Source organism: Schistocerca gregaria, chromosome X (assembly GCF_023897955.1).
Source record: "Schistocerca gregaria isolate iqSchGreg1 chromosome X, iqSchGreg1.2, whole genome shotgun sequence".
Classification (NCBI taxonomy): domain Eukaryota; kingdom Metazoa; phylum Arthropoda; class Insecta; order Orthoptera; family Acrididae; genus Schistocerca; species Schistocerca gregaria.
Window position 1 is genome coordinate 313,443,509 of NC_064931.1, and position 24,076 is coordinate 313,467,584.

The 24,076-nt window shown below is 40.6% G+C and overlaps 1 long non-coding RNA gene across 2 annotated transcripts in view; it reads left to right on the top strand.

Moving 5' to 3' along the window:
- LOC126298431 (uncharacterized) overlaps positions 1-24,076 on the top strand; it is an 87,283-nt gene that overhangs the window by 59,261 nt on the left and 3,946 nt on the right. For both annotated transcript variants that reach the window (XR_007552605.1, XR_007552606.1), the window contains exon 2: positions 23,011-23,595. This is a non-coding gene — a long non-coding RNA (uncharacterized LOC126298431). The remainder of the gene's footprint in view (positions 1-23,010; positions 23,596-24,076) is intronic.

Genomic DNA, 24,076 nt, shown 5'->3' on the forward strand with positions numbered 1-24,076 from the left:
ATGAAGTAGAAATGAGTCGAGCTTCCCAAATGTCTTCAACTGAAACGTAAACGCTTCTAGGCCAAACTGTTACTTTACAGTAACACTTCACGTGGTTTCGCCATTATTTATATAACAATTAAAATTGTCAGTTTACGAATGCAACTTCTCCTGCTATTATTCATCGGTGTAACTGTTATATAGCTGTGGCAGGGAAAGTGGACAAGTTTGTGGTGCACAGAGAAAATTTAATCCCAACAAAAGATTCCTCTGGACGTATGAAATAAAAATCTTTGCTACTTTTTAAATTTATAGTACTGTACTGGAATGGAAAAATATATTTTTGTGTGATGTAGAGAATCGTAACATCAACTACCACAAAGTCCTGAGTGAATGATTCGAATACGATTTTTAACCTTTTTTTACTGTATGTGTCTCAATTGCATTTTCGGTCACATGATACAGAAAGAATTCAGAGTATTACTGACAGTAAAATTTGAGATAATTGGAATAAACCCATAGACAATTCTCATATGAGGAGAAGTTTATTTCCTAGTGTATGAATGATCTTACTCTGTATTGTTGTTTTGCAAGTCTTATGGCCTACCTTCCCTCTCAAAAGAATTCTTTGCTGGAAACTATCGAATACAAAAGATATTTATATGTCTTTGGTGTCTGGTATGTTCAGTCACTACACACGACCGAGTCACTGGCGAGTGCTGACCTCTCTCGAGCTATTTGTATCTGAGGGGCAATGGCCAGAACGCCAACCCTCGAAGGGCGGCTAATGGAACACTCTCCACGGTGAGAGGAAGTTCAGTTACGAAAGAGCACTCGGTTGGGCGGCTGTCGTAGGTCAGAGCCCGCACGCCTCATACACTAGAGGGCGAATATGTATATTTTCTTCTGTGTGTGATAATTGTCAGTAATAAGTGCTCATCTGCATGTGTTGTCATTCATTGCTATATGCATGGATCCGAAGCATTATACAGTCTTTTAAATTTCTGGTCGTCAGGTAAAATTGACGATTCAAGTTTCTGTCTACGAACGCCAACAGTAAGTGCTACCTGTGGTACATCTGGAGGTGAAAATAAATGAAAGTACACAGTTGCACATTTACTTATTTCTTCCGTTTTTTCCTTTGAATCCACAAGCTTATTATCTGATTCTTGGCATTTTGAACAAGATCGTTTTGCACACATTTTTAGGTTTGTTAAAATAAACTGTAGTCAAATCCAGAACAGGGCAAGTGTGCAACTCGTCTGTGTTTTTCAATTGTGTTATCTCCTGTCAGTTTGAAGTTATCCCTTAGTGTGGTAAGGCAGCTCCACTGAGTGGAGCAGGCTGTGAATGGCAGTGAGGACTTTGTGATCTGTACATGTTCTTCAAACTGCTAGAACAGTTGAGACTTGGCAATATTGCTGACGATGTTTAGCAGCTCATGATGGTTTACTTACTTTTGGGATTGGCGCCAAATTCTAGTAATATTCTCTTTTCATTTGTTTTACTGTGACTAGAGCTAGCACAAATTTTTGACAATATCTTGGGATTATCATTGATAAAGGCTTGTGACTTATAATAGCGATTGTTGCTGTACTTCAAAACAGATTAGGAACTTTTCTCACGAGATATCCCAACTTTTTCAGTTTTCATGTGTCATCAGTCATAAGTGCAGTGGCCATATCGGTTTCTATCCAAAATTAATCATCTAAACTCTGAACTTAAGGGAGAGCATTCTCAATCTAGCCGTGTGCACAGTATTGCTATCTCTGTACAACCACTTGATCTCCGAATGTTATTTTTACCTTTCTGATTTATACTACCGATTATGACGATGCTGGAACTAAGAAACTGGTAATTTAAAAACAAACATTGTAAAATATGGCAGTAAATACCATTCTTTAGAACGATTCACACTGGATTGGACAACAAAATTATGGAAAATTTTTACACATATTGTTCCATACGAACTCGTATCAGAGCAGAAAGTGATGAGTATGAAATGCGAACCGATTGTGTCGTCAGCACTGAGGGAAACCTTTCCACTGCACCATTATGGGCGTCGCCAATATTAAATTATTCAGGGAGAAGACTCTTGTCGTGCCTGAACATAATCTTCCATTAACAGGTGTAACACTATAGCAAACAGCTGAGCCAGCGGTAAACCATGATCGTGGTCATAAATTCATAGCTATCTGTAGCAGCTGCAGAATTCATAGTACATATTAGACTGCTGAGCAGTATAGTGTGAGACAAATTTATCTATCGTGACGAGGCTGCATAGCCATAGGGAAGCTCTTGCGAGTGAATGAATAACAGTAATAACAGTAACAATAACAAACTAACATAGAATGAGATTTTTTGCATTACAGAAGGAGGTTGACGATTACAAACAAAAATAAATAAAAATAGGCTGAACGTTTAGTTGGGACAACGGAAAGCTTTTTTTAGTATCTTATTACTGAATTTTGTTCTGGCTATTTGCAGAGAAAAAAGAAAAAAATGGTTCTATAATCCAATAAGATATTTTACGAGAGATCAAGGATACCTTTAAGTGACAATCTAGAGGCCACTGTCAATCGATTAAAAGCCTTGGCTGAAGAAGTAGGTTCTGTACGGAAACGCAAGAAACATGCTTGGTGGAATGAGGAATGTGATGTAGCGATTCAATGTAAACATAAGGCCTGGTTAAATGACCAACAAAAGAGAACTGAAAGCTCCAGGGAGGAATTAATAAATGCTATACGATCAACCATCAAAGAAATTAGAAGGGTCAAAAGGCAATTTCATAAGGACTTGCTAAAATCTATCGACGATGCCTTCAATCGCCACAAGACGAGAGATTACTATCAGAAATTCAAACAGTACCAGTCGAAAAACACTCTACCTACTCTTATGATGAAGGATACACACGGAAAGGTAGCACATAACAATTATGACAATTCAATGATACTGGCTAAATTTTTCAAACAGTTACTAAATAGTGTGGAACCTGAACATCATTTGAAATTTGACCCCTATCCAAGAAACAAAATGCATTTAGAAAAAGTTATACCACCACAACCAGATGAAGTACAAGCAGCGATTAACTCACTTTGGAATTATAAAGCAGCAGGTGAGAACCAACTAGTGGCAGAACTTTAGAAATATGCAAATGTACAAATTATTCTGAACTTACACAAACATCTTACTGACATTTGGAATACTGAGAAGTTACCAGAGGAATGGAATGTTGCAATAATCCATCCACTACACAAAAAGGATATAGATTGGTTCCTAATACTTATAAAGGTATATCCCTGCTGGATAATACTTATTTAAAAAAATTTCCAAGGTTCTGTATTTCAGAATTCATGAACAACTTGATGGTAAACTAGGCTAATCTCAAGTAGGCTTTCGTCCAGGATGACCCTGACCAAATTATTAGTCTCAAATGGATAATGCAACATCAAAGGGTCAGGGACAGGAAATTAGTGATCACGTTCGTCGATTTTAAAGAAGCCTATGAGATTATCCATCGTCAATCTCTACTGTCAATTCTTAAAGAATTTGGTTTACACCAGAAACTTGTCAATCTCTTTGCAGTCACCCTTAGAAATACTTTAGCTAGAGTAAGGTTTAGAGATGAGTTCTCTGAACCTTTTGAGGTTCATACTGGCCTTCGACAAGGCGATGGATTGTCTCCATTATTGTTCAATTGTGTGCTGGAGAAAATCATGTGTGAATGGAACAAGATATGCCCACCATCTGTTAAGATTGGAAGAAAAATTCAACTTAACTGCCTTGCATTTGCAGATGATTTGGCGCTGTTGGCAAACAATATTGATGAAGCAAAGGTTCAGGTAGAACAACTAGAACGATTAGCGGCAAAGGTCTGATTGCAAAAACAGATTTCTCTCATTAAATGCTATATTTTGACATTACTCCTCCGTTGTTAAACTGGAAGCAACAAATGCATGTGAAACATTATTCAGACTAAATACTCAAGCAACAACTGACAAATTGCAGAAACTTCATAGAAGAATACTGCGAACACTTATCAGTAAGAAACACGAAGTTAATGGGCAGTAAAGACTTTTGTCCAGTTCAGGAGTGTATAAAGAAAGTGAATCCATTATTGATACAATGCAGAAAAGAAGTATTGCATTTTTCGGCCACATATCTCGCCTACCAAATACTAAAATCCTGAAGCAGCTTTTTGACTACTTCTGGATGTTCCTGCTTCAGTCTAGATGTGTAAATTTTCTTCCAGTGTTGCTTAAGAACATTGTAACTTCTTTAGTGATAATACTTGGTGAATGTCTGAAGATGGCCTTGTAAACCAAAACCGCTTAACACAATAAAAGTAACACAGTAGAACAAAAGCAAACTACCGCTTTTCATTTATCATAATGTTAGTCTACCAGGAACCGACGGAAGATTCAGTTAACATAATGAGAGAGAGATCTATAAGGGCAAAGCTAGGGGGATTGAGAATTTTGGTTAAGGCCCTGTTCTCAATAGCGGCTGCCACACAGCAACCTCTGCGACAGCAGCATGGTTGCTATGGAAACACCCTCAACCACATGTAATGGGAGGCTTAACATGATGATTTGTACACGTGTAACCGCATCCTGTGCCACATGACGTGCTGCAGGTCTGCACAGCTGATAACAGAACGCGCTGAGTGACGTTCAGAACACAGGAACTATCATCGAAGTGCTTGCGGGGAGGCTCCAGCCTCTGTAAAATATATAATCCAATTTTAAGGACACTATTTGGAGGGAGAATTTAATCAACAGCATCTTACAGCCTGAGATGTTCACTTGATAAATGACCGGATTCCTTTTCGTTATTTGTCATAGCTACTGTGCTGCACAAAGGTAAGTAAAACAGTGCATGAAATTTTAAAAAGTTTGCAGAGACAAAAACACATTACATAGACTTTGCGTTCGTTTTAGGTAATATGTTATAGCATTCAAATTTGGCCAACATATCGAAACTGTATTTAATCCTGCTGTTCGCTTTGGGTCAATATGATAAGACCATAAATTTATCTTTCTATTGCTAATTTAAATGTAGGGCTAATGTCTGGTGCTTGTAAATTTATGTATTTGTTTCTGTTCATAACAGCTTCCCATAAGACCTTGACTTATTGAAAAACATCATTCTGTTTTTTATAGTTGAAATTATTACACTACTATTCCTTGGACAATAACGACCTAGTTGTTTTAATACTGATTTTTGCACAGCTTTCACTGAGTTTTGCATTCTACTATATTCAGACCCATGTGCATATCAATATACACAACACTGGAGGCCACTTTTGCTTTTGCAGCAATCGCCACTATATTGTTGTAGATATAAATGTTGGAGAGTAAGAAACTGGTTTTGCTCAATTGACTGTTGAAGGAAGATGTTACAGTTTTAGCTCTTGCAGTAAATAGTGATGTGTTGTTGTGATGGCAAAATATCGCTTAACTGAAGGTGAATTAGAAGCGTTAGGCAATGCATCTGACAGTGGGGACAATATTTCAGAAGAACAAAACTACACTAGTGAAGTCAGCATTTACTCTGTGTCAGAATCATAAGACTATGCTCCACACAGTGAGGTTAGTAGTGACAATTAGCAAACTGAGGAAGTAGTTAAATCGAAAGATAAGAACACCAGTTGGAGTTTGGTATCGTTTCCACATCGTGGAAGGGCATCCAATGAAAGTGACCAGATATGCTCCATCCAGAGTAAATGATATCAAATCCGTTTTACAAGTAATTAAGAACAAAACACTCTGCTGTATTGTGTTGCAAGTGCCTAATATTGAGGGCAGAGAGTGTATAGTGACAAATGGGAAGATTTAGATAAAATTATGTTAGAAGTATATATTGATAAATTATTGTTTACTTGTGTTTATAAATCGTATAGTGAATCAACAAGCAGCTTTTGGAATCCAGAATCAGGTAGAGAAATTTATCCAATATTATTTTATTGTATTTTGAACCACACTATAAAGAAAGAATACGCTGATATTACTTATGTTTTTACCAAATATTATTTGTGGTTAAAAGAGAGATACCTCTTTCTTTGCTTGAATAGTGATCAATACCAATATTACATTACACAACTGTAGTGTTCCTGGGTCAGGAAAGAATTAAATTATATTAAATGTCATGTACTAATATTGCCTTAATGCATTCTTCTAGAGATTTTCTTGTCAGGTCATTATGACACAAACTACCAAGAGTCTATAACATTATTTTTAAGAATAGCAAGTTTAAATCCAGAGCAGAACGATATATCGTTTCGTTCTCTAGATACTGGTTCGTATATCTGGCGGATGGGTCATAAGTGGTGTACCCAATTCTGTCCCTGTGTGATTGTACCAATCGTCGTATTTCATAAATGATTGAAGATATCGCAAAGAGTTTTTTTGCAAATGATAGCACACAGAAAATACCTAGCTTATCATATGATTAATACTCGAAATGTTTTAATTCACCGAGATAGGGAAGTAGCTATAGGTATTTTTAATGGAACAATGCACTTTTTTTAAAAGCTTTTAATACCTCATCAAAGAAGAATGCAGTGGTGTGTCACATATTAATATTTACGGAGTTCTATGTGAGCTGCTGACGTATAATCGAGATCTTTTCTTATATCACAAGATGTAATCGCTCTGTAGCTACATTTTTTAAATTATTTTAGTTTCCACTGTGACCTTTTGCTTATTTAAAATCTTTAAATTGTGTTATAGCTACATGTAATCACATTACTATTTACTTGTTGTGGTTTTCGGTACAAAGGGTCATTTGATGCATTTCTCCATGCTGGTCCATCTGGTGTAAGCCTCTTCACAACTGTAAAATCACTGCACCGTTCATCTATTTTAATCAGCTTATTGTAGTCAAATCTTGGTGTCCCTCTACAATTTTTAACTTCCACACTTTCTCCCTTTGACAAACCAGCTGTTCCTTGACACTTTCTATCTCCTATCAACCAACCCTTTCTTTTAGTCAAGTTGTGCAATAAATTTCTTTTCTCCCTAGTTCGATTCAGTACGTCTTCAGTAGTTTTATGATCCACCCACCTAATCGTCAACATTCTTCTGTAGCATCACATTTCCAAACCTTTTATTCGCTTCTGAACTGAACTGTTTTGTATTCACGTTTCATTTCCATACAAGGCTGAACTTCAGACAAAAACCGTCAGACACTACAGACAAATACCTTCAGAAAACACTTCCTAACACTTAAATTTGTTGGATGCTGTAAATACCTCATTTTCAGAACTGTTTCTCTTCACAGTACCAAAAACCTTGCATATTAACTCAGGGTTTAGTCAACTTAACTTTATTATCTATTAAATGCTTCTGGTTGATTATAACTCATAAGTGTATTAATTTATCTAAAAATCAGTAACGCAAAACTTCGTTATAATTGTCTATATATAAATACGGGATTGCGGACTTCCTGATCAAGTACATAAAAAGACCATGTAAAAGACAGAAGCTATTATAGAGCTGATGTTTCGACTTTTAGTTTCAAAGTAATTACCATTCATAGCTAAAACATTGTTACTGAAATACAATGACTAGACTGAGTAATAATTAAGTAGAGATTATTGTTGTATCCAAACGTCCACATTTAGAAGAATCTTCCTTTACTATTCATTTGCTCAGAAACTTGAATTTTTGATTTTAACTCATGAAAATACAGCAAGAAACAGGAGACAACTTCAGTTTCAATTACAGTAATCTTATTAAAGAGAGGCTATTGGAAGCCATTTTAGTCAGTCTGTATAAGGTTATGAAATGTGCAAGATCTATGTCAGCCATTAAGAGAAAGTGCACTGTAGGTAAGTTAGCACAATTTGCAAGTCATACAATGTGCCAGGTTTTATCTAAATTTTGTATCTGAGAAATTATTCTGTAATTCAGTGACTGTTTTTAGTGATTAGCTGTGAACTTATAATTAATTTCAGGAACAGTGTTAATCTTCAGTTAAAAGCATTCTGCAAAATGTGGAAGAATTGGACTGTGAACTGTGTTATTTCCAAACTATAGTTACTGTGCACATCGTTTTTCATATTACGAAGTGCATTCAAGTTCTAAGGCCTCCGATTTTTTTTCTAATTAACTACTCACCCGAAATCGATGAAACTGGCGTTACTTCTCGACGTAATCGCCCTGCAGATGTACACATTTTTCACAACGCTGACGCCATGGTTCCATGGCAGCGGCGAAGGTTTCTTTAGGAGTCTGTTTTGACCACTGGAAAATCGCTGAGACTATAGTAGCACGGCTGGTGAATGTGCAGCCACGGAGAGTGTCTTTCATTGTTGGAAAAAGCCAAAAGTCACTAGGAGCCAGGTGAGGTGAGTAGGGAGCATGAGGAATCACTTCAAAGTTGTTATCACGAAGAAACTATTGCGTAACGTTAGCTCGATGTGCGGGTGCGTTGTCTTGGTGAAACAGCACACGCGCAGCCCTTTCAGGACGTTTTTGTTGCAGTGCAGGCAGGAATTTGTTCTTCAAAACATTTTCTTAGGATGCACCTGTTACCGTAGTGCCCTTTGGAACGCAAATGGGTAAGGATTACGCCCTCGATGTCCCAGAACATGGACACCATCATTTTTTCAGCACTGGCGATTACCCGAAATTTTTTGGTAGCGGTGAATCTTTGTTCTTCCATCGAGATGACTAGCGCTTTGTTTCTGGATTGAAAAATGGCATCCACGTCTCTTCCATCGTCACAACTGACGAAAAGAAAGTCCCATTCATGCTGTCGTTGCGCGTCAACATTGCTTGGCAACATGTCACATGGGCAGCCATGTGGTCGTCCGTCAGCATTCGTGGCACCCACCTGGATGACACTTTTCGCATTTTCAGGTCGTCATGCAGGATTGTATTTTCAGGTGGTCATGCAGGATTGTGTGCACAGAACCCACAGAAATGCCAACTCTGTAGGCGATCTGTTCAACAGTCATTCGGCGATCCCCCCAAACAATTCTCTCCACTTTCTCGATCATGTCGTCAGACCAGCTTGTGCAAGTCTGAGGTTGTTTCGGTTTGATGTCACACGATGTTCTGCCTTCATTAAACTGTCGCACCCACGAACGCACTTTCGACACATCGATAACTCCATCACCTCATATCTCCTTCAACTGAGATTCATTGGAAGAATCCTAAGGAAATGCAATCCGACAACAACGGAAGTAGGTTACAGTACGCTTGTTCGCCCACTGCTCGAATACTGCTAAGTAGTGTGGGATCCGCACCAGATAGGGTTGATAGAAGAGATAGAGAAGATCCAACGGAGAGCAGCGCGCTTCGTTACAGGATCATTTAGTAATTGCGAAAGCGTTACGGAGATGACAGATAAACTCCAGTGGAAGACTCTGCAGGAGAGACGCTCAGTAGCTCGGTACGGGCTTTTGTTAAAGTTTCGAGAACATACCTTCACCGAAGAGTCAAGCAGTATATTGCTCCCTCCTACGTATATCTCGCGAAGAGACCATGAGGATAAAATCAGAGAGATTAGAGCCCACACAGAAGCATACCGACAATCCTTCTATCCGCGTACAGTACGAGACTGGAATAGAAGGGAGAACCGATAGAGGTACTCAGGGTACCCTCCGCCACACACCGTCAGGTGGCTTGCGGAGTATAAATGTAGATGTAGAGAACTGTCGATGAATTTAAATTGGTTTCACACCACGCAAATTCAGAAAACGAATGACTGCACGCTGTTCAAGTCAGGAAAACGTCGCCATTTTAAGTATTTAAAACAGTTCTCATTCTCGCCGCTGGAGGTAAAATTCTATCTGCCATACGGTGCTGCCATCTTTGGGACTTATTGACAATTAACATGACCTCATTTTAAAACAATGAGCATATTTCTATCTCTTTCCAGTCCGGAGAAAAAAAATCAGAGGCCTTAGAACTTGAATGCACCTCGTAATATGCCAGTTATACTTCAAGAACGGCGTACTTATCAAATGTGTTAATAATTTACTTGCCACACATGAACTTCTATGTCAATTCTATGTTAGGTGAATACAGTCAAACAATCCGTTATAGGACATCAACGGAGTGTAGTATGTGGCTCACCATTTACCTGTGCATAAATTAAAATAAATAAGACTTGATCTGGCCATAGACAGTAGGTTATTCAGTATCAGAGTGCAGTTAAAGTATATGGACTGCAAACCTGGTATGGGCCTCATCATTTAAGACAGCCTACTTTAGACAAACATTTTTCAGCCAGATTCGACAGGGGTGCAGCTACCAGAGGCAGATTAGCACAGATGAACATGATTACATTGCAAGGTCTTACAACTGCAGTCCGGTTTTTTGCACAAATTATAGATAATCTTGTGTCCCTGCGTTTTATCCCTTCTGCTTCAGAGTTTGAAAGAGTGTACTCCAGTCAGGGTTATCAAAAACTCACTCTAAATCTACAAATACTACAAATATAAGTCTATCTTTCTTCAGTCTATATTCTAAGATAAGTCATAGGATCAGTACTACCTCATGCCTTCTGACATCTCACATTTCACATTTTGTTCAATTTCGCTTCTACAGCCCTACACCATCCCTTCTACATATTCCTTCCAGGCTTCCCTTCTTCATTTAGTTTTCGCTTGCCATCTAAGCTCTTGGCGGTCTATACAGCTGCTTCTCCAATAGAGATTTTATTTTTAACATCTCTTCTATGCATACTTCTACAGCCTTTCACTTTTCGTCTAGCCAATCTCAATTTTCTTTTTGGACTTTCGGCCAATCTCACATTTTACATGCGTGAATCCCCTTTGGATTCTTCATTTTCAGCACTTTTATTATTATAATTATCACCGATAAGCACTGGAACTCAACTTATCCAGGTTCCTTCTCCTTAATTTGCTACCTTTTTACTATCTCTTTACCAGTAATATGCAGTCTATAACCAATACATTATTGTCAGTCTGCATCTGTACATAGAAATGTTTGACGATCTAACAATTTCTGTAAATCACTTCAGGCAAATACCAAGATGTATCCTTTGAAACGGCACAGCCAACTTCCTTCCGCATCCTTCCCTAATCTGCAGAGACCAATGACCTCGCTGTTTGGTCCTCTGCCTCGAATCAACCTACCAACCAAAAATGACTGGCGGTCCAGCTTGTAGGAGGTCTGAGACAAGATCCTCGATAGCTGAAACCAGCGGGTGAGGAGAGCAGCACTGTTCTATAGCCTGAAGACTGCTAAGTGAGTCACTACAGAGTAGGATACTCTTGCCAGTGCAAGAACGAACATGGCTAAGTGATAATTTAATGGCCATCAGTTCAGCAGTGAAGGCACTGCAGCCATTTGGCAAAGAGTGGAGTTCACTACACTGTGCATGTGTGCATGCAAATCCTATTCGTCTGTCGATTGTTGATCCATTGGTGAGTACCACTTCCAATCCAAATACTTCTCAAGGACAGCCAAGAACAGGTGGCGAAAAATTGTGGGTTCAAAGGAATGTTTTGGACCAACGGAGACTTCAAGGCAGATGCGAGTTCAGGGCACAAGCCATGGGGGCAGATGCGATGACTCCCTAACCAGAGGTGATAGTGAAGGTAGCTGCAGTTCTAAATAGGGACACTGGAGGCGTTCAGCAATTATAAGCCCAATTCTGGGTCACCGGTGTCGGAGATGGCTCTGGGTGTGGGTGGACAGTACAACGGTGACAGAAGTGCACCACACGAGTTCTGGCAGCTCAAAGCTGAAAGCCATGGGTGACAGCCCATGACTTTGCCTTTCGTATGGCGCCCTGTGGGCAACGCTCACTAACAACCACACTAGAGGAGAAATAACAAAAGCAAAAATCGTCGGCATATACTAACAGCCCCACAGCTGCTGCTAAACCATTAATGGCCACTAGAAAGAGGACACTTAGTAGAAAGCCCTATGGGAGCCTATTCTCTTGGATTTTGCGGGAGCTGAGTCAAGCACCCACTTGAACCCAGAATGTACGGTGCGACAGGAAGTTCTTGGCAAAAATTGGGAGTGAATCCCAGAGACTCCACTCGTGTAATGTAGTAAGGATGTGGTGATGCTGTGTCATATCATACACCTTCTGTTGGTCTAAAAAGAAAGAAATGAGGCGCTGATGATGTGCAAATGCCATCCAAATGGTGGGCTCCACGTGAATCTAATTATCAACAGTAGAGCGGCCTTTGCGAAAATTGCCCTGAGATGCAGCCAAAAGGCCCTGAGACTCAAGGAGCCAGCACAGCTGTTTGCTCACCATGTGTTCAAGCAATTTACAGAGAACAGCTATAAGGCTGACTGGGTGATAACTCGAGAGTGTTCTTGCCTAGTCTCAGTACGAGAACTATCACATGTTCTCGCCACTGAGATGGGAACTCATACTCATTCCAGATTCAGTTAAAGAGGACAAGGGTGTGGCGCTGACAATCCACTTGACAGATGCTTCAGCACTTGTTTGTGGATGTGGTCTGGCCCTGGGGCCATATCAGGCCAGTGGGCTAGGGCACTGGAGAGTTCCCATTCACAGAACGGAATGCTATATGCTTCCAGATGGCGGGCAGTAAGAGATGAGTGCATTTGCTCCTTCCGGTGCTTTATGAGCCGAAAGGCAGGTTGGTAGCTCTCAGTCAGAGATGTACAAGTATAATGCTCAGTAAAACACGTGGCAACAGTGTCCGGATCAGTATAAATGGAATAATTTAAGGAAATACTTGGTACACCTGCATGGAACTGGAAGCCATAGAGTCATCGGAACTTTCCCCGTACCTGGGATGAAGAGGTACATGAGCCAGTGGAGGAAATGTGCCGTTCCCAGGATTCCTGCTTTCGTTGTTTTATGAGGCAACGAACACAAGCACATAACTGTTTAAAGGCAATGAGCTGCCCCAGTGAAGGGTGCCACTATGGTGTTGGATGAGCCCATCTACGATCTCTAATGACTCTAGCGATCTTCGAGGTCTACAAGGGTACCATCTTCCGATGGGGGAGGGGGCATTATGAAGAAGGGAGGATGGCTTGGTTGGCTGCCAAAATATGATTGCTGTTGTATGCTGAAAAGCTGCATCGATAAAATGGAAATACGGTGGAAATCGGGTAGACTGTTTGCCTGGTGCAATTCTTTGGAGTTGGCGCCACGTCGGGGATTTGCGTGTCGATGGTGATGAAATGATGGTGAAAAGGACAACACAACACCCAGTCCCTGAGCAGAGAAAATCTCCGACCCAGACAGCATTCTAACCCAGGCCGTTAGGTATGACATTCCATCACGCTGACCACTCAGCTACCAGGGGCATTGCATCGATACTGCCTTGCAATGGGGAGCCAAGGACGGCAGCAGAGGTGAACACATCCCAGCACCGTTATAGAGAACCCATCTGGATGGGCGTTCAGAGGAGCAATGCTGAGGGAGGGACAGGAAGATTGAGAAGTGGTCACTACCACAAAGATCATCGTGGGCCCTCCAGTGCATAGCTGATAGAAGACCTGGGAAAGATCAGTTGCGTAAGTAAAGTTTCGATGTCTTTATCATGGCCAACCGTCATTGTTCCACCCCACAAAGGATTATGAGTGTTGAAGTCACACAAGACTAGAAATGGTGGAGGGAGCAGAAAGAACAATGCAGACATTACATCCTGGGATACAACGTCACTGGGAGGGAGATAAATATTACAGGTGGTAAAATCCTGATGTGCCCTTACCTGAACAGCCATAGCCTGCAATGACACATCAAGAGGCACAAGGTCACTGCATATACAGTCCAGCACAAATGTACAAACTCCACCCAATGCCCTCTCATGGGTGGTACAATTCTTAAAATAACCTCAGTAGCCACAAAGGGCGCAGGTGCATTTCCTGGAAAGCATGTCTCCTGTATGGCAACACAGAATACATGTTATATATGCTTAAAAGCTGTTGTAGCTCAGCAAGGCGGTGGAAAAATCTATAACAATTCCACTGGAGGATAAGACTGTCTGAATACTGAAGGGGCATGAAGTGACCAGGGACGGGTGGGCAGGTTATGACCCAAGGTCATGTCCTGCCATTGGTTGAGATGTCAAGGGATCCTGTGACACAGGTTCTGTGGCATATTGCCTGGTGACACCTGGTGCCTCAGAGGTTACTGGGACGTCCACCTTGGACACAGTAGGCGTACATTCAGAGTCCAGTGGCATGGGGCCACCGGAGTTTCCCTCAACTTAGAGGTATTCTTTTTGTCCATCTTCTCCTTAGAAGATGAGGACTGAGAAGGTTTCCCTGAACTGGTTTAATGTACAGAGGAGGAATGAGAAGTCCAACACCCATCAGCTTGTGGTTTCTTCAGCCACTTCATCTACATCTACATCTACATGGATTCTCTGCAAATCACATTTAAGTGCCTGGCAGAGGGTTCATCGAACCACCTTCACAATTCTCTATTATTCCAATCTAATATAGGATGTGGAAAGAATGAACACCTATATCTTTCTGTATGAGCTCTGATTTCCCTTTTTTATCGTGGTGATCATTCCTCCCTATGTAGGCCGGTGTCAACAAAATATTTTCGCATTTGGAGGAGAAAGCTGGTGATTAGACTTTCGTGAGAAGATTCCGTCGCAACGAAAAACGCTTTTCTTTTAACGATTTCCAGCCCAAATCCTGTATCATTTCTGTGACACTCTCTCCCATATTTCGCGATTATACAAAATGTGCTGCCTTTCGATGTACTCTGTCAGTCCTATCTGGTAAAGATCACACACTGTGCAGCAGTATTCTAAAAGAGGATGGACAGAGCATAGTGTAGGCAGTCTCCTTAGTAGGTCTGTTACATTTTTTAATTGTATTGCCAATAGAACTCAATCTTTGGTTAGCCTTCCCCACAACGTTTTCTATGTGTTCCTTCCAATTTAAGTAGTTTGTAATTGTAATACCTAGGTATTTAGTTGAATTTACGGCTTTTAGATTAGACTGATTTATCGTGTAACCGAAGTTTAACGAGTTCCTTTTAGCACTCATGTGGATGACCTCACACTTTTCGTTATTCAGGGCCAACTGCCACTTTTCGCATCATTCAGATATTTTTTCTAAATCGTTTTGCAGTTTGTTTTGATCTTCTGATGACTTTATTAGTCGATTAACGACAGAGTCATCCGCAAACAAACGAAGACGGCTGTTCAGATTGTCTCCCAAATCGTTTATATAGATAAGGAACAGCAAAGGGCCTATAACACTACCTTGGGGAACGCCAGAAATCACTTCTGTTTTACTCGATGACTTTCTGTCAGTTACTACGAACTGTGACCTCTCTGACAGGAAATCACAAATCCAGTCACATATCTGAGACGATATTCCATAAGCACACAGTTTCAATACGAGCCACTTCTGTGGTAGTGTCAAAAGCCTTCCGGAAATCCAGAAATACGGAATCGATCTCATATCGCTTGTCAATAGCACTCAACACTTCATGTAAATAAAGAACTAGTTGTGTTTCACAGGAACGATGTTTTCAAAACCCATGTTGACTGTGTGTCAATAAGCAGTTTTCTTTGAGGTAATTCATAATGTTCGAACACAATATATGTTCTAAAATCCTGCTACATATCGACGTTAACGGTATGGGCCTGCAATTTAGTGGATTACACCTACTACCTTTCTTGAATATTGGTGTGACCGGTGCAACTTTTCGGTATTTGCGTACGGGTCTTTCGTCGAGCGAACGGTTGCATATGATTGTTAAGTATGGAGCTAATGCATCAGCATACTGCGAAAGGAACCTAATTGGTATACAGTCTAGACCAGAAGACTTGCTTTTATGAAGTTGTGTAAGTTGCTTCACTACTCCGTGGAATTTACTTCTATGTTACTCATGTTGGCAGCTGTTCTTGATTCGAATTCTGGAATATTTACTTTGTCTTCTTTTGTGAAGGCATTTCGGAAGGCTGTGTTTAGTAACTCTGCTTTGGCAGCACTCTCTTCGATAATATCTCCATTGCTATCGCGCAGAGAAGGCATTGATTGTTTCTTGCCGCTAACATACTTCACATACGACCAGAATCTCTTTGGATTTTCTGCCAGGTTTCGAGACGACGTTTCATTGTGGAAACTATTATAAGCACCTCGCATTGAAGTTCGCGCTAAGTTTCGAGCTTCTGTAAAAGATCACCAATCTTGGAGATTTTGCGTCTGTTTAAATCTGGCATGTTTGTTTCGTTGTTTCTGCAGCAGTATTCTAACCCGTTTTGTGTACCAAAGAAGATCAGATCCGTCATTTGTTAATTTATTTGGTATAAATCTCTCAATTACTGCCGATACTATTTCTTTGAATTTAAGCCACACCTGGTCTACACTTGTATTATTAATTTGCAATGAGTGGGGATTGTCTCTCAGGAAGGCGTCAATTCAATTTTTATCTGTTTTTTTGAATAGGTATATTTTTCGCCTATTTTTCGCGGATTTGGGGATTACAATATTCAATCTCGCTACGACAATCCTGTCTTCACTAATCCCTGAATCGGTTTTGATGCTCGTTATTAACTCAGAATTATTTGTTGCTAAAAGGTCAAGTGTGTTTTCAGAACCATTTACTATTCGCGTGGGCTCATGAACTAACTGCTCGAAATAATTTTCAGAGAATGCATTTACCACAATTTCAGATGATATTTTATGCGTACCTCCGGAATTAAACATGTATTTCCGCCAACATATCGAGGGTAAATTCAAGTCACACCAACTATTATCATATGAGTCGGGTACATGTTCGAAATCAAACTCAAGTTTTCTTTGAACCTTTCAGCAACAGTATCATCTGAATTGGGAGGTCGGTAAAAGGATTCAGTTATTATTTTATTCCGGTTGCCAGTAATGACCTCTGCCCATACTAACTGACAGGAAGTATCTACTTCAATTTCGCGACAAGTTAAACTACTTCTGACGGCAACAAACACGCCACCGCCAATCGTGTTTAGCCTATCCTTTCAGCTGAGCTTATGTCCGGATTTAGCCAGCTTTTGGTGCCTATAACGATTTGAGCATCAGTGCTTTCTATTAACGCTTGGAGCTCTGATACTTTCCTAACACAACTATGACAATTTACGACTGTTATACCAATGGTTCCTTTATCTACGTTCTTCCTATGTTCAGCCTGCTCCCTTTGTGACTGAAGCCCTTTTTGTGTTTTCCTGAGACCCTCTAACTTAAAAAACTGCCCAGTCCATGCAACACAGGCCCTGCTACCGTGTAGCCGCCTCATGCGTATAGTGGACACCTGACCTATTCAGCGGAACCCGAAGCCCAACCACACTTTGGCGAAAGTCTAGGAATCTGCAGCCTACACGGTCGCAGAACTGTCTGAGCCTCTAATTCAGACCCTCCACTCGGCTCTGTACCAAAGGTCCGCAATTGGTCCTGTCGACTATGCTGCAAATGGTCAGCTCTGCTTTCATCTTGCAAGGTAGACTGGCAGCCTTTACCCATTCTGTTAGCCGCTCGAAATCAAAGAGAATCTCTTCTGATCCAAAGTGACACACATCATTGGTACTGACGTGAGCAACCACCTGCAGTTGACTGCACCCTGTGCTCTTCATGACATCTGGGAGGACCCTTTCCACATCTAGAATGATTCCACCCAGTATGCACATGGAGTGCACATTGGTTTTCTTACCCTTCTTGTCAGCCAAGTCCCTAAGGGATCCCATAACGCTCCTAACGTTGGAGCTCCCAACTACCAATAATCCCATCCTCTGTGACCGCCCTGATCTTGCAGGCTGAGTGGTTTCCTCTGAAACAGAATAGGTGACAGCATCTGGCTCAGCGACAGTGTCAGCCACAGACAGCACCTAGAACCTGTTTGTCAGACAAACCAGGGAGGCCCTACGTGCAGCGGCCTGGGAAGTCTTTCGCCGCCTGCTTCGCCCTGGGGCAACCTCCTACTCGACCACAAGTGAGGGGTCAACCTCAGTGCGAGCAGTAACTGGGCTGGCCACCATTAACGACCGATCGGGGGACTCTGACGCGCTGGACGTCCGTTGGATCCCCACGACCGGCCCACAACAGTGGGGCCCATACACTGCAGCCTCAAGCTGTGTGACCAAAGCCATGACAGCCTGAAGCTGAGAGCAAAGTGTCACCAACTCAGCTCGTATCCAAACACAACAATCGCAGTCCCTGTCCATACCAAACACCATGGAAAACTAAACTACGCAGATAAACGGACTATCTGCACGTGATGCGCAACTCTGCTGTAGACCCTGACGAAAACGCATGAACTATGTATAGTAATACGCAGATATTCAAAAACCTAACTACCAAAGCACTCAGGTGCAACTAAATAATTTGCCCCTGATAAGGAACTTGTAATATGTCACAAAATCGGTTTAATTTCTGACGCAAATGAAAACGAGAGAACTGTGGCTATTAGATTTAAAATTTACATGCAGAAACTCAATAAACTAAACTATTAAAGCACACAGATATAATGAAATTCGCTCCTGGTTAGGAACTCATAAATGCTACAATAGCGGTTTATTTATCTGTTGATGCGTCTGTCGCGGTCAGTTACTGCTGCCTGACAGCTGTTGTCTGCCTGTGGACCAGCAGGAACCATGGAACAAAGAGTCCCAAGGGAACAGTTCCTAACTAGAGAAGCCAGAGGAGGGAGAGGTGCCTCTGTCTGGGGTGTGGGGACTGGTGTTTCCAGCAGGTGGAGAGCCAATGCTCCCAAAGTAGGTGCAGTGCAAGCACCAGAAGTGCCCCCAACTGCCTGCAGTAGACCATCACCTTGACATTTTCAGGCAATGTATCGCCCTCAAAAGCCAAGATGAAGGCCCAAGTATCAAATCTGTTTTCCCTTCGACGCAATGGAAGAAGTGCATACCCCATTACTCTAAGTTGGCCTGCAGCTTGTCATCAAATTGCAAAAGAAAGATGACACCCTGGACCATACTGAGACTCTGACAGTCACGGGAATGTCACCCAGCTTTTCATAAGAGAACAGTGTCTGTGACTGGGCAGGAGATGGCGTTTTAATAAGGAGGGAACTGTTCTTCATCTTAGAGATGGCTGCAGCTTCCTCGTATTTGTCCTCAATGTTTTCCACAAAAAATAAAGGGCGTTTGCGGCCGAAAAGGTGTCTCCATCAGTCCCAGTACAGACCAGGTAATGTGGGAGGGGCGGGAGTATTGCATTGTACAAGGCCTTTCAATTTGAAGAGGTTGCTAGGGCCATGTGACCACCAGCAGGAAAAATTTTAAGTCGTTTCGTGTGTGAACTATCCATTATTCTGCCACCCCTTTGAACTAGGGCTCTTCCCATGGGTGCCACCCAGCTACAGCAACCGCAACCTAGCCAGTCATCTGTTACCGGAAGTCCCTTGCGAGCAATGCGCCACCAATGCCCTCTCGACTGCAAGTACTTGATCACCGCCGCTGGGCAGCCTCAGTTTCAGTCTAATTCACTAGCTCAGCTGCTCCGTCAATGGTGCCGTAACTCTCACTCCAAGTCGGCATCTATCAATACATTGCGACCAGAGTAGTGTTTATAGTGGCACTTGTATTGCACCAGCAGTGAGGCTAACGAGGACTAATACTGAAGAGCTTGCATGACAACACATGGACGCTGTTAAAGTTAAGTAGTAGCTATCTGTTTAAGTAAAAAAAAAGAACCCTGTTAATACATGTGTGCAGTTGTGTTGTAGAAAGAAGATACCAGCCCTCAAACACCACCCTCTCTCTCGATTCCTATGGTACAAGACACAACAGTGGCAACGAGGATGCAACACAAACCCTGAAAATAAACAAACTAATGAGTATGTTAAAAATTAGACTGTGTTGTTTCAGCAATTGTGTAAAAGACCTGCCATTTACTTCTGTATATTCCTGATGAACAAGAGTGTATTTGACATTCAGAGGTCAACTGTCAACATGTGAATAAAAGATAAGCCTCCTGGAATAATTAAAGTGTATTGATATATGTACAAAGTTACACTTTTTATTAATATTCAGGATTATTGAAGAACACGGATTACTTACAATTGTTCATGGATGTTCACACTCGGATATACTTACCGACATATCAAAGTTCTTAAAACTCATTCTGAACAGTAGTTATTTAGCATCCAATGTATGTTCCATTGAATCTGCAATCCAACATTACAATGTCAAAGCACTGTAGCTCGAGAACAATGTTAAAAAATTGCTAACAGTAATGAAAATGACAGTGAAGAGAAAAACATTCAGGTTTTTGGTTTAACTGACTAAAATCTACAACAGGGGCAGTGCCTGATATCCCTGAACATGGGATGGGATTGTAAAATAAGACTTGAAAGGGCAGTCCCACAACTACCATCATTTGGCATTTACAAATTCATATTGATTTTTAATAAACATAATACTTTAACAAAGTGCATGCCAACTTAAACATGCTCTGGAATTCACCACTACACGAAATGTCCATCTGATGCACTTGTTTTGCAGTTTTCTTGCAATGAAATACATTCTCAAGGATGTTTGTGTTTTCACAGTCACAAACGTTGCACTGCTTTGTAAACCACTTTCGTACAGTCACAAAAAGAATTTTCAATTTGTACTCCAACACAAATATGTAGTGCACCCATTTGGTCCCACGTTTATAATTGTGAATTAGGTATTGTTTATCCTAGGGAAACTCACAGGAAACAAACGTATAATTAGTTTTGATAAAAGCTTGAAAAGACCATCTGATGAAGAATTGTGAGAAATTCGAGACCGGTAATGATAATTTTTAAATAAAGTAACCTAAAGCCAATTTATGGCTGTTTGCTTTACACCCTCAACAATTTCTTTATATTAAATACTTGGCTCGCGAACGGACCATTACGCATCATATTTAACCAAAATTATCTCGTATTAGAAAACTCTGACAGAATTCCGGTTTGAAGTAGATAGAAACGTGATGCATTCTTAAGAACTTGTTCGCGTAATGTGTTCAACTAACTTTAATTTTTAAAAAAAAGTTTCCCGCACGTCGAAAATTCCGTAACATCGTCTGTAATCATGTTAATACGTGGATTGGAACTGTAATAGTGGTAACTATTTATTTACAGCTCGTACAAAATACATACGTGTTTCAAAGTAGTCATCGGCATTGTGTATAACCTGTTGCCAGCGATGTGGAAGTCGTAGAATACTCTTTCCCCATCGCAGGCAACGGATTATACACAATACTGGTGACTACTATACAGGTCAGTAAAACTTTAAAACAGGCACGGTATCTATTTTATACATGCTGTAAATAAATATTTGCCACTATTATAGTTCCTACCCTCGTAATTTGTTGCCGCACGTAAAAGTAAAATTAAAAAGCAGTGCCACTCTTCCAGAATGCACTGAAGCTAGTTCCACATTTGTACATTGAGTAGTCTACCTGTCTGAATAAATGTAACATTATACGTGTGTTGTGTGCCGGACGTGGCAGACGACACGAACCGAGAACATTCATAGCCACGTTTATGTCGATATATAATCCTGTCCAACGCAAAATACTTGTGCACTAAAATCGACTGTGGCATATGTTAGGTCGAGGAAATAAATACACGACTGCACGTACAAAGGTCATTTCAATGTTTCCATACTCGACTAATATCGATATTCTTGTACGTATAAATCTTCGACCATAGATATTGGTATCTATTAGTATCTGTGGTCGAAGGTATAAATACAAATCTTCCGACTCGTAACGTATGAGTAGATCGGAAGTTAACTACTCTGACATACAGGATACTGTGATAAGTTGTGAAGGTTTATGTTTTGCTGTTAGTAGCGACAGTATTTTATAGGTGTGAAACCTTTAACTCCGCCTGCAGTTTGTGTAGAGTGAAATGATTTACTCCACATTTGCTGTTGCCGGTCCCAAGCCCGGACAAAGGAGGAGGGTTGGCTTCTGAATGAAGCCATAAAAGAGTTACGGAAATGCGTACAGCTAGCCTGTAGTACTTTAGTTGTAATATTGTCTACATTCGGTAATCCTTCATATCTTAAGCTTTGTAGCATAATGGAAACGTGTGCAAATACAGTAACTGCCCCCGTTTCAGTAAAACTAGTGTAGTAAGTTATCTAATTCATCGGCGGTATTGACGAGAATCAAGCAGAAATGAGTCGAGATTTAAGATCTGAAACGTAAACGCGTTTGGGCGTAACTATTACTTTGCAGTAACACTTTTCGTGGTGGTGGCATTTGTATAACAGTGAAATATCAGTTCACGATATCATAACCTGCTTCCCTCCAAGTTTGTGACGGCAGCTCCTGTTGACATTCATCAGTATTATCAGAAACAGGTAGCGGCAGGTAATATTACGGAACTGTGCTAACGACAAACAAGTCTTACTGCACGTGTTAACTGTACGGATAATAGATTGTAATGAATTTACAAATTGCGAACAAATTACTGAAGAATGGGCACGTCTGGTAAATCAGTCCACTGAAAGTATGACTTAAAATTTCTAGTTCCGTAATGGAAAAGCTGTTAATTACTTTTGCGCGCTCTTGGGAATCATGACAAAGTACTCTACGAATTCATGTTTAGAATATGATTTCTAACCTCTTTGTTGCCGTGTGAGTATAGGTGCCTAAATTATACTTTCACCCACGTGATACAGAAAGAATTAGAAGTGTTACTTACTAGAGAAACTTTCAATAAACATTTAGCAATGGTAGTATTTCATAAATGTCTAAATCGACCTGCAGTTAATGTTGAGTGCAATAGGCTCTCCGTAATTCCGCAGATGCTTTGTTAGTTTGAGTGAGTTACGCGCTACTCGGTGCTGTTGATTTGCAAGTGTTAAGGTGTACCTTCCCCATCAAAACCTTTAATTACCGGATAAAATCCCAGTTGTACTCAATGCTTGAAACATAAGTAAACTGCCAGGAAATATGGCCTTACATCTGTACATAACCGGTTAGCATCATATCCGCAGTAGCTTAGATCACTGTTAATGATTCCTGTGTCAAATCAACAAACAGTGAAACAGAAAGAGCAAAATACATACGTCTAAATAACAACTGAAAAGCAGAAGTCAGATTAGGCTAGAGCAAGGTGAGTGAGGATTACATTAAGAAGTTCAAAAATTAGTCTAAAGCAACCTGGACTTTGAGATTCATCTGGCTAGAAGTAACGGTATTAGCAAAAATATTTCCTGTGATGCTGGTATCAAACACCAGATGATTTCAACACATTCCTCCTTAAGGTTGGTAAGGTGAATAACACTGCTGTAGCCATAAATATAACATCCATTACTGGAATCGTGTAAATCCCTACCTCCAAAATTTTGCTGTAGTTCCTGTCTTTAAATGGAAAGAGTTAAATGGAATCAATATTACAACTGAAATATGTGACAAGAAGACAGAAGAGACTGTCAGTGAGAACATTCCAAATGCCTTTTTGCAGTATCATCATAGACTTTCACCAACTAACTTATTAAACAAAAAATGTCACATCTGTTACGGTGGTACCATAAAAAACTGGGCCGGTGTTACTCGTACTTTGGGCTAATTTGACCCCCACGGCCATAATCTCTTCCTGAAAAATGGTCACATGGTATTGGGATGCAGTAAACTCAATGCATATCTCTAGAGTAGACATTCGGGAACATGAGGAACAAATAAACACTAAATTTTGAAGGTAAGGGCAAGGAATATAGAACTTCATTCAGAAAGTGATATTGTGTAGTAAATATACACATGTTGTATCTTTCGCCAGATGACTAATTAATTCAAAAATGTGCACGATTTTATTGACGTGGTAAACATATTACCTCAGCTGAATTTGACACAAATGACTTTCTTGCCTTGTAGCCTAATCCCGACAAAATGCAAAATTACACTCACCATATTCTTAACTTGACTGATGTGACCACCTACAGGAAGAAATTTGTGGGGTGCAGTAGCTGCTAACATATTTTATGATCAATATTGAATCCAGTTCAGGGAGTCATCTAGATCATTCTTCAGACACTGTAAATACATACTGCCTTGTCTCCTCCATGGTAATGATATAATTTTTGCAGGAAAAAAGTTTAAAACTTTTTCTGACAAAAAAGGCTGAAGTTACCTGCAAGGGGCCAGAATAATCCCAGCTTACGGTACTCGGAATCAAAAGACAT